This window comes from Peromyscus californicus, unplaced genomic scaffold (genome assembly GCF_007827085.1).
Source record: "Peromyscus californicus insignis strain IS unplaced genomic scaffold, ASM782708v3 Scaffold_3__1_contigs__length_106647218, whole genome shotgun sequence".
Classification (NCBI taxonomy): Eukaryota; Metazoa; Chordata; class Mammalia; order Rodentia; family Cricetidae; genus Peromyscus; species Peromyscus californicus.
In genome coordinates, this window is record NW_026294551.1 from 7,111,920 (window position 1) to 7,126,761 (window position 14,842).

Consider the following 14,842-nt stretch of genomic DNA (forward strand, 5'->3'; position numbering starts at 1 on the left):
GGGGGCGGGACCTCGCATGAGGACCTTCCCAGTGTCCTGGTCCGGGAATTTCTGGATCAACCCTCTGTCCTTCTTTTTCCTCCACGTCCGACTTTGGTTTACGTCCATCTGAGATTATTTTGTTTACTTGTTGTCTGTCCTGGCTCTCCTGAGAGCAAGGGTCTGTCTGGTGTCTACAGCGGTCGTCACCGCGGAAAACCGGCTGACCCACGGATACATTCCACGAACGTTCTTTAAAACGGTATTAATTTACAAACAGCTTTAAGAGCTAGGAATGGGGGCTTTGACTGCTGGAGAAAAGAATGAGGGTTAAGAGCTCTTGCTGAGACTCTGAGTTCGGGTTTCCCGTACCCATGTCAAGCAGCTCACAACAGTCTGTAACCCCAGCTCCTTGGGCAATCTGACACCTCTGACCTCTGAGTACCTGCAATCACATGAACCTTCACACATACACAACACACATACACATGGTTAGAAAGAGCCAGGCACGGTGTCTTCCTCCTCTGATAACAGGACTTGGGAGGCTGAAGCAGGAGGATTATCCTGAGTTCCAGGCCAGGCCGTTTTGCACAGCATGTTCTAGGCCAGACTAAGCTATGGTGTAGGAGTCTTTCTGTAAACTAAACCAAGCAAAGCTAAACATTACCTTAAGAGGGCTGAGGAGGTGCTCGGTACATTAAAAGTGCTTACCAGCTTAAAAAAGAACAGAAAAGCAGAGTGTGTGGTTCACTCTTGTAATCCCAGTTCTGGGGACTAGGGAGCCAAGATAGGTGGATCCATGGTGGTTCACTGGTCCCTAACCTAGACTACTTGGTGAACTTCAAGCCAGTGAAAGGCTCTGGTTCAAAACAAGGTGGACAGCTCCTGAGAAACAACACTTGGGGGTTGTCCTTTGCCCTCAGAACACACATGAATACACATAAACACACACACACACACACACACACACACACACACACGCATACACACACAAAACCTTTAAGAACCTGAGTTCTGAGCTGGAGACAGTTCAACAGTTTAGAGCACTTGGTGCTCTTGCAGAGGACCTGGGAGTCCATTCCCAGAACCCATATGATAGTCCAGAAACATCTGTAACTCTGGTTTCAGGGGATCCATTCTCCTCTTCTGACCTCCTTGGGCACCAGGCATGCACATGGTGTAGATACACACATGCAGGCAGACTTACGTGTACATACACGTAAGTATAGAATAAATAAATACAAATGTATAACACCTTTGGGGCAGGGGTTTGAGACAGGGCTTCTCTGTGTAGCCTTAGCTGTTCTTGGCTGTCCTGGAACTCGCTCTGTAGACCAGGCTGGCCCTGAGCTCACAGAGATCCACCTTCCTCTGCCTCCCAAGTGCTGGGATTAGAGGTGTGTCCCACCACTGACTGGTAGAAATATAACACCTTTAAAAAAAAGAATTGGAATGTTCAAAAAAACCTGCATATCTAGAAACAAGCCAGAAGGAGTGAAATTTGAGGATGTTTTCTTGTATTCTGGTCTTTCTCCTTTAAGGTTCTGTTTCTTATTGCTTGAGACACAAATCTTATATCCAGTTACACTCTTAAAAGCGTCAGTTTAATCCTAAAGGAGTTTTCATATTCAAGCATTCATGCAACTTGTTTTTGTTGAGACCCATCATGTGTGGGCATTGTTGAAGCACTCTGAATATATGTTGTTGTACACCCAATAAAGGACTTATATCCAGAATACAGCAAAACCTGAAAATCCAAAGGAAAAAGGCATATGGCCAGGAGAAAAATGTGCCAAAGACTTGACTAGACAATTCCCAGGAAGAAACATCCAAATGGCCCAGTCAACGTGTGACTAAGGTACTCAGTCTCTCTCTCTCTCTCTCTCTCTCTCTCTCTCTCTCTCTCTCTCTCTCTCTCTCTTTTTCGAGACAGGATTTCTCCATGTAGTATGTAGTTTTGGTGCCTGTCCTGGATCTCGCTCTGTAGACCAGGCTGGCCTTGAACTCAGAGATCTGCCTGGCTATGCCTCCTGAGTGCTGGGATTAAAGGCGTGTGCCACCACTGCCTGACTCATTTCTTTAGTCATTAGGGAATGCAAATTAGATCCACAATGAGGTACCACCATTACCATGTACGTGGGACCTTAACTGTCCCCCAAGGCCCATGTGTTAAAGGCTTGACTCCCAGAGTGAGAGGTGTAAACATGTTTGAGAGATGGAGCACATATGTGAATATGTGTTCGTGCATGTGCCTCTGTGTGTGTGTGTGTGTGTGTGTGTGTGTGTGTGCTCGTACGCATGCCATGCATGACTGTGGAGATCAGAGGACAGCCTGCTCTCTCCTTCCACTGTGGGTTCCTGGGATCAGTCTCTGGCTGTCAGGACTGTGCGCCTTTCCTGCTGAGCCATCTGGCTGGCCTGAGCTGAACTGATTTAAGCACAGAGCTCTGCAGTGTTAAACACACTCATGATGCTGTGCAGCATTACCACCATCCACCTACTGAACACTTTGCCTACTGTAAAACCGAAACTCTGCTGCTCACTCACTGTGCATTAGGGATGTTTGTTTCCATTCTGTGTGTTGGTTGCATGGGTCATTTTGTGAAAACAGAGGTCTACTTGTGAAGTATGAACCTAATTGGTCTTATCAATAAAAACCAGGAGTCAAATATTGGGGTAATAACCTGAAAGATCAGAGAAGCAAAGGAGCATCCACCAGTGACTTCTTACCTCTCCCGATCCTCTGACCAAAAGGGCTGAGATCCTGTCTCCACCTTGCCTTATCACTTCCTGTCTCTGCCTCCTGAGTGCTGGGATTAAAGGTGTGAGCCACCACTGCCCAGCTTCTATTGTTAACTAGTGTCTAGCTCCACCCTCTGATCTCCAGGCAAGCTTTATTTGTCAGAACATGTAGCTAGAGTTTTCCTGCCTGGCCCACAGTTAGGACAAATCTCTCTCACCTGCCAGTCCCACAGCCGCTCAAACCCGACCAAGTAAACACAGAGACTTATTTTGTTTATAAACTGTATGGCCGTGGCAGGCTTCTTGTTAACTGTTTTTACAGCTTAAATTAATCCATTTCCATTAATCTATACCTTGCCACGTGGCTCGTGGCTTATCGGCATCTTTACATGTTGTTTCTCATCATGGCGGCTGGCAGTGTCTCTCTGACTTAGCCTTTTATTTTTTAGCTTTATTTTTTTTGTCCTGCCTACATTTTTTGTCTAGCCAATGGCCAATCAGTGTTTTATTTATTGACCAATCAGCAACAAAATATCACACAACATACCTGAACACTTGAGATGTGTACATTTTTCTGAAGACATCTTATATGCACAAAGTAGCTTACTTGAGAAAAAAAGTAGGGGCTGGAGAGGTGGCTCCATGGCTAAGGGCACTGGCTGCTTTTCCAGAAGATCCAGGTTTGATCCCTAGCAACAACATAATGACTCATAACTTTTCTATATTAGCAGTTCCAGGGACTCCAACACATTCTTCTGGCCTCCTTGGGCACTACATGCACATGGTGCACAGACATACATGCAGGCAAAACACCCATACACATAAAAGAAAAGTAGAGAATAGAGGAAGAATAGGGTATGGTGATCCATATTTAAAATCTCCATACTCACAAGGTCAAGGCAGGTAGATTGCTGGAAGTTTAAGGCCAGTGTGGTCTACATAGTGAGTTCAAGGCCAGCCAGAGTGACATGGCAAGCAAGACCCTGAAAGCAAACTCTGAGGTTGTTCCCAACCACAGAGGACAAAGAAGAGGAGGAGGAAGAGGAGGAGGAGAAAGAAGAAAATACCCTGTGACTGAAAAGCCATCTGCTTTTGTGTAGCTAAAAACTGCAGTGTGAGCTGGGCGGTGGTGGCGCACGCCTTTAATCCCAGCACTCGGGAGGCAGAGGCAGGCGGATCTTGGTGAGTTTGAGGCCAGCCTGGTCTACAGAGCGAGATCCAGGAACAGCGCAAAGCTACACAGAGAAACCCTGTCTCAAAAAAACAAACAAACAAACAAACAAAAAAAAACAAAAACTTCAGTGTGAGCTAGGGAGGAGTTGGTGGGGTAGTGAGAGTCTGGGAGATACTTAGATCCAGCCTGCAGAGGTGCCACCCTCAGGATAAAGTGGCAGCCATGCTACACACTCCAGGAGAACACTCCAGGTATAGGAGACAGCAAGATCAAAAGCTCCTAGGCACAGAAGGGCTTGGCTTATAGCAGGATCCGTGGGAAACCCAGCACCGCTGGCGTGGAGTGAGTAGAGTAATGAGCTTAGAGTCAGAACTGTAGGAACCAGTCAGAATTTTATCCCTAAATTAACCAATGAAAAGCCCTTTATTTTCATTTGTGAAATATCAGCCTGATAATTTGGGAGCACTGGATTGCAGAGAAGCAGGACAGACACAGGGACGGACTTTTGCAACAGCCTAGAATGGTGGGAACTGTGGGCTGGGCAAGCCTGTGGGGAGGGAAATGGAGAGAGATGATGGTGGTGGAGCTGGTGCATGATTGACAGGACAGCCACATGTGTCAGCTGTGCATCGATGATGCTCACACAGACTTAGCCCTGGTAACTGGGCAGTGGTGATGCCACCCAGAGCCCAGTGTGAGGGACACCTGGGTTGAGAGACTGAGTTTTGAAAGGTCAGCTCAGCTGAGTTTCACTGAGGGTTTGTAATTCAGTCTGCCCCCACCCATTATGTCTTCATCCTGCAGCTCTGTGGCACGAGCCCGAACTGCCACAGGGAGCTCCAGAAGTCCCAGAGGCAAGCAAGGGCTAAGGACCAGGTCTGAGGATGGCCACCTCAGTTTCCCCAGCCTGTGCAGTATGGATGCTATAGGGTATCCTCTTTGTTAAAGAAAAGAAAAAAAATTTCTTTTATTTAACTTATCTCCCCCTTTCCCCAGATTTATTTTATTTATGTATATTAGTGGCAGGTTATCCACAGAGGCCAGAAGGGGGTGTCAGATCCCCTGGAGCTGGAGTTACAGGCAGTTGCTGGGAACCAAATCCCAGTCCTCTGAAAGAGTGGCAAACACTTCTTAACCATTGAGCCATTTCTCCAGCCCCTTGCTTGGGCAGTTAAAGGCGGATCCCAAACACAAGACTTATTCCATCCCTTGGAACTAACACCGCTTCCAGTGGTGACTTACATGCTCTCTGTCCTTGAGAGGCACCCGGCTCCTTCTCACCCCTTAGTCTTTAGCCCTGCCCACATCGACCAAGCCCTCAGCACGGCTCACCCAAACACTTTGCTTCCCAGAGGCAGGGATGGACATGTCATGTGTCAGTCTATGAAGATGGGGGGTGTGGGGGGTGTGGTGTCAACTGGCATCTGTTTTTTTTTGTTTTGTTTTGTTTTTCCAAACACGCTGGTAGAAGAAAGTTGGAATCTCAATGCGTATCCCAGGTGACTGGCCTGAGGGTAAGGCTGAAGCAGGCCCCTGACCTGGCCAGAGTGATAGAACCCCTTGGGCCCTTCTGCAGATCACAGAGGATACCAGCGTAGGACACTCTGGGAGATGTGAGTTGGCTGGGGGAATGGTTAATACAGGATGTGTGCCAAGCCTGTGACATGTCCGTTGTCTGCTCTGGCTCAGAGGCCTCAGGTTCCCGGCAGGGTAGGGGTGGTGCCACTGCCTACTCCAAGCTAGTCCATGAAGAGATAGATCTGCCTCCCAGGAAGAAAGTTCCTCTATCTTCCTTAGCTATCAGCCATTAGTCTCAGGTGGATCAACTTCAGACATACCCCTGTCATGCAGTCAAAACCAGGTGGATACCAGTGTCCAGGGTGGGACAAATCAATCTCCCGACCCAGATAACCAACCATTTGAACGGTGTATCTCACATTTGGGTCAGAAAACCCATGCCTGGGGGCATCCAAGTGCAGCAGGGATGGCTGGAGCAGCCTTTGCTAGCTAGACTCGATGTCTTCCCGAATCTTGAGCAATAGAATTTCTTACAGGTCTGGGTTGACTCCTAATAGCAAGATGTACTTCTCTGGGCCCACTCTGGATGCCCATAAAATCTGAGGGTGCAAGTTCTGATCCTGAAGATACAAGCCCAGGTCCTGGGGACGCGAGTCCAGAGTCTGGCTGCGGAATGGGCCACCAACACCAATCCACGTTTGATCTCGGAGCCCGTTAGAGTGGAGCTCCCTAGCTGCCAGCTAAGCTCCGACTGGGGTGAGGCTCTGGAAGCCTATCTGATGGCTTGGAGTCGCTCAGTCACCCAGCCCTTAGCCTCTGTCCGCCACCTCCGCATCCAGCCCAAAACAGCTGGCCGGAAATGACGGCGCGCACTCTGGCAGCGCTGACGTTGGCGGTCCGGTGCTCGGAGTCACACCAGCCTCTTCGGAAGAGGATAAAGGAGTCTCTTTCGCGTCTCTGTTGCCCTCCTGTGCAGGCAGACGCGATGTATCTTGGACTAAAGTGAGAGAGGCGACACTAGGGATTTTGGGGGGGGGGGTTCACCTCTTCTGCGACAGTGCTCCCTCCCTCTCCCCATTCCCAGTCATTCCAAGGGACAAATGGCACCCAATGATCTCTCTCTATCAGCCCTTTCTACCAGCATGAGGTCAGCGCCTGGCAGAGTAAAGCACTCGATACATCTGAATGGGTGAGGTCATCTGGTGTCTCTCCTCCCTCCCCCATACACCATCTGAATTTGTCCGAGACAACTGCTCTCTGAAAGAGGAATTTTAGCTTCTCACAGTCCTTCTGGAAGGGAGTGCTTCCATGTGTGTGCCTCAGGTCCTTAAAACTCAAACCCTCCAGGCTTCTCATGAGTGACTTTTGGGGTGCTGATGCAGACAGCGTCCATCCTTACTCAGAGGTTAATGAGAGAATTCAGAGTTAGTATGAAGCCAAACGTTTAGAGCCAGGTCGGAGCCACGGGACAACAGGAAGTGTGTGTTTGGTATTAGCACCTTACAAATATATGTAACACCTGCATCTATCTTCCATCTATATTTTGTTTTGAGTCAGGGTCTCATATGTATCCCTGACTGGCCTGACACTCAATATGTAGACTAGCTTGGCATCAAACTCACAGAGATATGCCTGCCTCTGCTTCCTGAGTGCTGGGAGTAAAGGTGTGGAACACCTTGCCTGGCTCTACTTACCTTTTTTGGAGACAGGTTCTTGTGTATCCCAGGCTAGCCTCAAACTGTAGTCAAGGACAACCTTGAACTTTTTTTTTTTTTTTTTTTTTTTTTGGTTTTTCGAGACAGGGTTTTTCTGTGTAGCTTTGCACCTTTCCTGGAGTTCGCTTTGTAGATCAGGCTGGCCTCGAACTCACAGAGATCCACCTGCCTCTGCCTCCCGAGTTCTGGGATTAAAGGCATGTGCCACCACTGCCCGGCCTTTTTTTTTTTAAATAACTTATTTAACTTTATTTTATGTGCATTGGTGTAAAGGTGTCAGATCCCCTGGAACTGGAGTTACAGACAGTTGTGAGCTGCCGTATGGGTACTGGGTATTGAACCCAGGTCCTCTGGAAGAACAGCCAGTGCTCCTAACCCTGAGCCATTTTTCCAGCCCCAACCCTGAACTTCTTGATCCACGAGTCTCTACTTTCCAAGTGCTGAGATCACAAGGCATATGCCATCAGTCTTGATGTATGCAGTGCTGGGGACTGAAGCTGGGGCTTTGGGAATGCAGCATTGTACCAACTGAGCTAACTCTCAGCCTTTTTTGTGTATGGTTTTGTTTTGTAGCCCAGGTTGTCTTCCAGCTCACTGTGTAGTTGAGGATGACCTTGAATTCCTAGTCCTCCTTCATTCATTCACTTCCCGAGGGCTGGGATTAAAGGCGTGCGCCACCACCGCCCGGCTAATTAATACACTTTTAAAGGGGTTCTTGTTCCCTCACTGGTAGGACTCTTGAGGCAGCTGGCTGGGGAGGCCTGTCCAGGAACTTTGCCTCCTGGCTGGGGGCGTGGTTGGGTGTGGGGGGTAAAGAGTCAGACTTTGGGCTTCTGAAGGAGAGAACTGTGGAGAAGCCCCAGGTACAGTGGTTCACTGACTGCTCCTGCTCAAACTGTATCGTACCCAGTCACATCACAGCATGCTGTACCATTGCCTGAGATGCTCCAGAACTCCTTGAGGGAAGGGTCTTTGGCGACACGTGGCTGGTACCCAGTCAGAACAGGCATTCTGAAAATCATGGCAGGACCAAATTCCTTGGCTTTCTCCACCGTTTTCCCGGTAACCCTCTACACATCACATCTCTCCTTATTGCTTCACCCCAGGGCCCCTGAAAAACTCCGAAAAGAACGAAAGATGACTTTGAAAACAGTTGATTAAAATGCATCATTCCCGTGGCCTCGAGTGGAATGCACATCACCAAGACTTTATAAAATCAGGCGTTACCTTCCTCTCGGTGGTAAATACTCTCTGTGTGCGGAGAGCAGGGGATGCAGGGAACAAGACAGGATGCAGTCTCTGCTTGTGCAAAACTTAGATTAGAGGGGCTGGAGAGATGGCTCAGAGGTTAAGAGCACTGCCTGTTCTCCCAGAGGCCCCAAGTTCGATTCCTAGCACCACATGGTGGCTCTCAACCATCTGTAATGAGATCTGATGCCGTCTTCTGGCATGCAGGCATGCATGCAGATAGAGCACTGTATACATAACAAGTAAATAAATCTTAAAAAAAAAACTTAAATTAAGGACAGAAGTAGAGAAGCAGAGACAGGGACAGGCATGAAACAAAAATGCATATATATATATGCAGTGTAAGCCTTTGTGACTCCAAGTTAAGAATGCATAAAGAATGCATATTACTCTTGCAGAGGACCTGAGTTCAGTTTCTTATTGGTCAGTTCACAACACTTTGTAACTCCAGCCCTTAGGAATCCCACACCCTTTTCTGTTCTCTGTAGGTACTGTGCTCACACATGCATATACCATCACACAGGTACACACATATATACACAACTAAAAAGGAAATAAATCTTAGATAAAACAAAACAGCACCCAAAACGTATGTTTCTAATGTGTATCCAGATGTCCTAGTGCATACCTCCACGTAACTGGAGAGCTGAGGCAGGAGAATCAGGAATTCAAGTCCAGCCTTGGTTATTTAGTGAGTTTGAGGCCAGTCTGGGCTACAGGAGACTCTGTTCCAAAAACAATAAACAAATAAAAACAGGAAACAGGGACTGAGAGCTGGCTCAGTGGTTAAGAGCATTGGCTACTCTTCCAGAGGACCCCGATTTGATTCTCAGTGCCCACATGGCCACAGTCTCTGATGTCCTCTTCCAGCCTCTGCGGGTACTGATGTGCAGACAGACAGACAGGCAAAACACTCATAGGGACATTTCTTTAAGAACAAAACAAAATAAAAATGGTGGCGAAAGTTTTAGGGAAAATACTAGGGGCTGAATGAAATACCACGTTGGGATGGGAATCTCTTGGGAAAAATGACTTTTAGGATGAGATGCCAAAGGATGAGCAAGGGCAGCCACAGGAACCGAGGGATGAGGGATGAGGAGGCTTTAGGAGTAACCTGCACAGAGGCCTGTGAAAGGAGAAGGCCTCAGACTGTTTGCTCAGGCTGAGAGGTTGTGGTGGGGCCCTGACAAGGCTGTTCCAAAGGAAGAGTTCAGTGTTCAGTGTGTGTGTGTGTGTGGGGGGGGGGGGTCTGGGTCTGGGTCTGTGTGTTTTTAAAGACAGGGTCTCACTATGTAGCCCTGGTTGGCCTGGAATTGCTATGTAGTCAGGCTGACCCTGAATTCACAGAGATCCACCTACCTCTGCCTCCTGAACGCTTGGATTAAAGGTGTGCACCACCAAAATGGCAACAATGTGGTAGTTTTAAATGTGAAGCTAAGAGTTGGGGCATGGTGGCACATCCTGTAATCTTAGCACTTCGGAGATGGAGGCAGGATTAGAACCAAGGTCATCCGCAACTTGGCTACTTCTTTTTTTCCTGTCGGAGGATGGATGATTGGTCTGACTTCTGAGTACATGGTGTCCTACTCACCAGCCCCTCCAGCTCTCAGAGCTTATGCCTGGAAGAGGCCTGCTCTGGTGAATCCCCCTTTTCACCTCTGGTGAACTTTGTGAATGACCAGATTGGAGCAATTAGATGATTAATTCATTTGTATGGTGCTAAATTTGTTGCCCCTCCATAGAGAGGTGGACTCTGGGTTCCCTTCCTTTGAATCCAGTGGGCTGTGACTATTGATCTATGCAGCACAGCATGGCACAGCAATTTTGTGTGTTATTTCCCAGGGTTGGTCCTAATGGGCCTTGTAGCTTTCCCTGTTCTTTGGAAACACCCTCTTGTCATACACACCTTTGGGGTGTCTCTTTTCAGCTCAATGTTCTTGCTGCAGGGGCCCAAGTCACAAAGCAAGGCCACATGTTAGTATATTTTAAAAAATTATTTTATTTATGTGTGTCTCTGTGTGAGTGTATGCTGTGTATGTAGGCTGGAAGAGGGTGCTGGATCTCCTGGAGCTGGAGCTACAGGCTGTGTGTGTGTGTGTGTGTGTGTGTGTGTGTGTGTGTGTGTGTGTGTGCTGCTGCTGGACACGGGTGCACTCTCAGGCACTGAGTCATCTCTTCAGCCCCACATGTCAGTGGTTTATCTTCAGACTCAGCTGAGCCCAGCCTTGGGGATTCTCCGAGCCCCCGTCTGGATGTGTGAATGTAGAAGTTCCCAGGTGGTTCCATCCCCCAGCTGTTCTGAGATAACCTGCTCCAGCATTCCAGTCGTCCCAGCTGAGACCCAGGCTGTGGAGTGGAGACCAGCCGCATCCTAATTAAATCTCTAACCCAGGGAAATGTAAGAGATGGAAAAATGGGCATTGTTTTTATGCCATTTGGAGGGGAAGTTGTTTTGTGGAAATGCTCCCTTAAAATGCCCATCAAATTCCAAATGCATTCCTCACCTCCATCCTTCCTGCCACTGCTTTGGCTCAGCCCTATCAACTCACCTCCCTACTTACTCTCAACATGCAGGTCACTTTATTCCTCCTGCCTCAGCCAGGACAATTCGCTAAGACCTAATGCCATCTGGTGACATCATTTCTCTACTTCAAAGGCTTTTTATTGGTTGTACAATAAAATTAAAGCTTATCAGGTTGTATGTAGCTCTCCATAGTCTGCTCCTGGGATATCTCAAATGTTATCTCTCATCACTCTCTCTCCCCCTGACAACCAGGTCTCTGGATGTGTCTACCAGGCTCTCTGTGCTCCAGGATCTTCCTTTTCTTGCTCTCCCTAACAGCTGGGTGCTGAAAATTTTCCACTTGCCTCTGTAGATTTCCTTCTGTCTCTTCCCCTTTGTTCCATATCTGGATGGCTGAGCTTTCCTGGGCTCCATCAATGGTTCTCTTAGCCTTCTGTTTTCTGTGGGTTCACCTGATTGGCAGGAAGTTGGAAGCAAAAGAGGAGTGAAGTGGGGTGTCCATTCGCTATCTCGTTCTCTTCTGGGAGACTACAGCTTCTGTTGGAATTTTCCTATGGTGGGCTCCCTTTCCCTGGGTGCTGGAAACTTTTTCTTCCCCTGCCCCTTAGGGGTCTCAGTGACCCATTCTGACCCCATAACGCTTCCCTGTGAATAGCCCCTTGAGCACCCTTTGAGTATCCTGTCTTCCATCTGTTTCCAGCTGGGCCCTTGCTAACACACTCAATCATCCTCTCCTCCGTCCAGTTTTTCCTTACTTATTTCCACCAGGGCCCCTGGGCAGACATTTACTCACCATGTCATAGCTCTCTGGCTCACATCATTGCCCTTTGTGTTTTGTTTCCTTAGCAGCAGAAACAAGCACAGCTTAGGTCCTAGCCCCTTCAATGGCAGCTGGCACCTAGCAGGTTCCACGTCAATGTCTGTGGGATGGGTGATGGTTGAACTTAGAGAAAGGACTCCAGAGAGGGCCACAGGAGCCATAGACAAACGAGTCTTTTATCCTGGGCAAAAAAAAGTACATAACACACTTTCTCATAGCCAAGACCTTCTGGAAGATTGTCACATTAATAAGGAAAGAGTAATTTCTGTAAGTGTTCAAAAGCACTATTTTATTTACTAATGGTATATGTACACACACAGATTATTTTCTTAAAATGTTTACTGTAAAAACTTTACACGTAATCAATAGTAGAGAGACTAGTGTGTTGAGTTAATTTCTTTGCTGCAACAGCTTTTATTTTTCTTTAGTTTTTGTAGGGCTGGGAATGGAACCCAGGATCTCCTGCATGCTAAGCAAGCAGTCTACCAACTAAGCTATATTCCATGTTCATTGTCCTTCCTTTTTAAAGTCAAGTTTATTGAGGTACAATTTACATACAGTAAAACTCACGCTCTTGAGGCATACGGTTATGAGAACAATCAAGCCGAAGGTTTTCACTGCCCCACAAAGTTCCCTCATTACCTTTCTTAGTCCACTCATCCCACGTCGAGCTCACGGCAACTACTGGTTTGTTTTCTGCTCCCACGGCTCCACCGTTTCCAGAAAGTCTACAAATGGTAATGTAGTATATTGTAGCCAGGAAGGGCAGCACACATTGTAATCCTACACGCAGGGGGTGGAAGCAGGAAGATCAGAAATTCAAGGCCAGTCTCAGGTACATAAGGAGTCCCAGGCCAGCCTGAGCTACGTGAAACCCTGTCTCCAAACAAACACACAAAGAAACAAAAATAATCTTTCAGTTAATCAGTTAATAGCTGATCCCACTAACCAACTAAGCCACAGAGGCAGAGTACTTTCCTACTATCTTAGGGCAAGCTGGAAAATCAAAACTTGACAGCCCGATTAGGAGTCTCTGACAAGCCCACAGGGCAGTGACATTGCTGCTGAGTGCTGTGGGATATCCCCAGGTATTTTTTGTTTGTTTGTTTGAGACAGGGTCTCTCTCTCTCTCTTTTTTTTTTTTTTTTTTTTTGGTTTTTCAAGACAGGGTTTCTCTGTGTAGCTTTGCGCCTTTTCCTGGATCTCGCTCTGTAGTCCAGGCTGGCCTCGAACTCACAGAGATCCACCTGGCTCTGCCTCCCGAGTGCGGGGATTAAAGGCGTGCGCCACCACCGCCCGGCGAGACAGGGTCTCTTTATGTAGCACTGGCTGGCCTGGAGCCAACTATGTTGAACAGGATGACTTTGAACTCAAGGAGATCCACCTGCCTCCACCTTTTGTGTGCTGGGAATAATGGCCTTTGCTACCATACCTGGCTAGGTAGTATGTTTGTTTGTTTGTTTCCTAATAAAGAAATTATTTATTGTTTTGAAGTGACAAAAAAAGCCCTAGGGCATGCCCAGGATTTTGTTCAGGGCAGGGATAACACACCTTTGAAGAAAAGCTAGAGCTACCCAGTATTGTGGCCTGCTCTGTGAAAAGGTGACACTGTGCCCCCTCTCCCTGCTTCCACACCTGCTCCAAATTCAGGATTCTTGTCTGGGATAAAGTTGCCTTGTTTTGAAGTATCCAGGATTCCAAGAAGCTTCCAGACACAGTAAGTTGTTGGTGTGGGGAAATATCACTTTTTTCCTCCTACATAGCCCTGGTTGTCCTGGCTTGTTATGTAGATCAAGCATCACTTTTTGGGGGGAGGGGATCTGGACTTGATTTTGTTTTTTTCCAAGGCTGGCCTCAAACTCACTATGTACCAAGGATGACAGTGGGTTTCTGCTCCTGTCTTCATCTGAGTTCTGAGATTTCAGGTGTATGTCAGCTATTATTTGTGATGATATTGTGTTCCCCAAAATATTGTGACCCTAATAAACTTATCTGGGGTCAGAGAACAGAACAGCCACTAGATATAGAGACCAGAAAATGGTGGCACACATGCCTTTAGTCCTAGCATTCCAGAGGCAGAGATTCGCCTGGATCTCTGTGAGTTCGAAGCCACACTGGAAACAGCCAGGCGTGGTGACACAGGCCTTTAATCCCAGGAAGTGATGGCAGGAAGAAGAAATGTATATAAGGCATGAGGATGAGGAACTAGAAGCTGGTTAAGCTTTTAGGCTTTTAAGCAGCACAGTTCAGCTGAGATTCATTCTGGATGAGGACTCAGAAGCTTCCAGTCTGAGGAAACAGGATCAGCTAAGGAAATGGCAAGGTGAGGTGACTGTGGCTTATTCTGCTTCTCTGATCTTCCAATATTCACCCCAATACATTGCTCCAGGTTTATTTTCATTAATAAGACCTTTTAAGATTCGTGCAACAATTATTATTATGTATCCAGCTGTTATTCTTAATTTAATAATTAGAGTGCTTGCCTAGCATCACAAAGCCTTGGGTTCTATCTACAGCACCTCATAAAACCAAGGATGGTTTGCACACCTGTGATCCTAGCACTTGGGAAATAAGACTAAAAGTTCATAATCAGTAACAGTGAGTTTGAGGCCAGCCTAAGATAAAACTCTCAAGACAAAGTGTACTGGGCTATACCATGGGTAATTCCTTTCTTCTCCTAAGAACAGGTTCTGTGATGTGGTTCTACAGGGACACGGTGTTGTATACCAACTCCTCTGCACTCCAAGGAGTTCCCAGGAAAGCCATCGGACCAGAGAGGGGTCAAGACCCGAGGGCTCTTTCACTGTCAGCTAGGTGCTGAGCTGCCTTCCTGGAACAGAGACACTGAGTTAGCCCCTTCTTCCACACAAGCAAGGGCTAAACCTGCAGCTGTGGTTAGAGTAACTGCAGGGCTGGATCTATGGTTGGACAGGTCAGAAAGAGAAACAACAACACCAACAATAATAGTAGTAATATGGAAGCAGGAAAGTCAGAGTGGCTGGCGGAGAAACTGCAGGCCCCGGACCGAGGCGGAGTGAAGAGAGTGAAAGTGGAGTCAGGGGATGAGATGCCAGGAGGATTTCGGTCTCGGGGACTGAAGGACAGAAGGGGGCGATGGAATA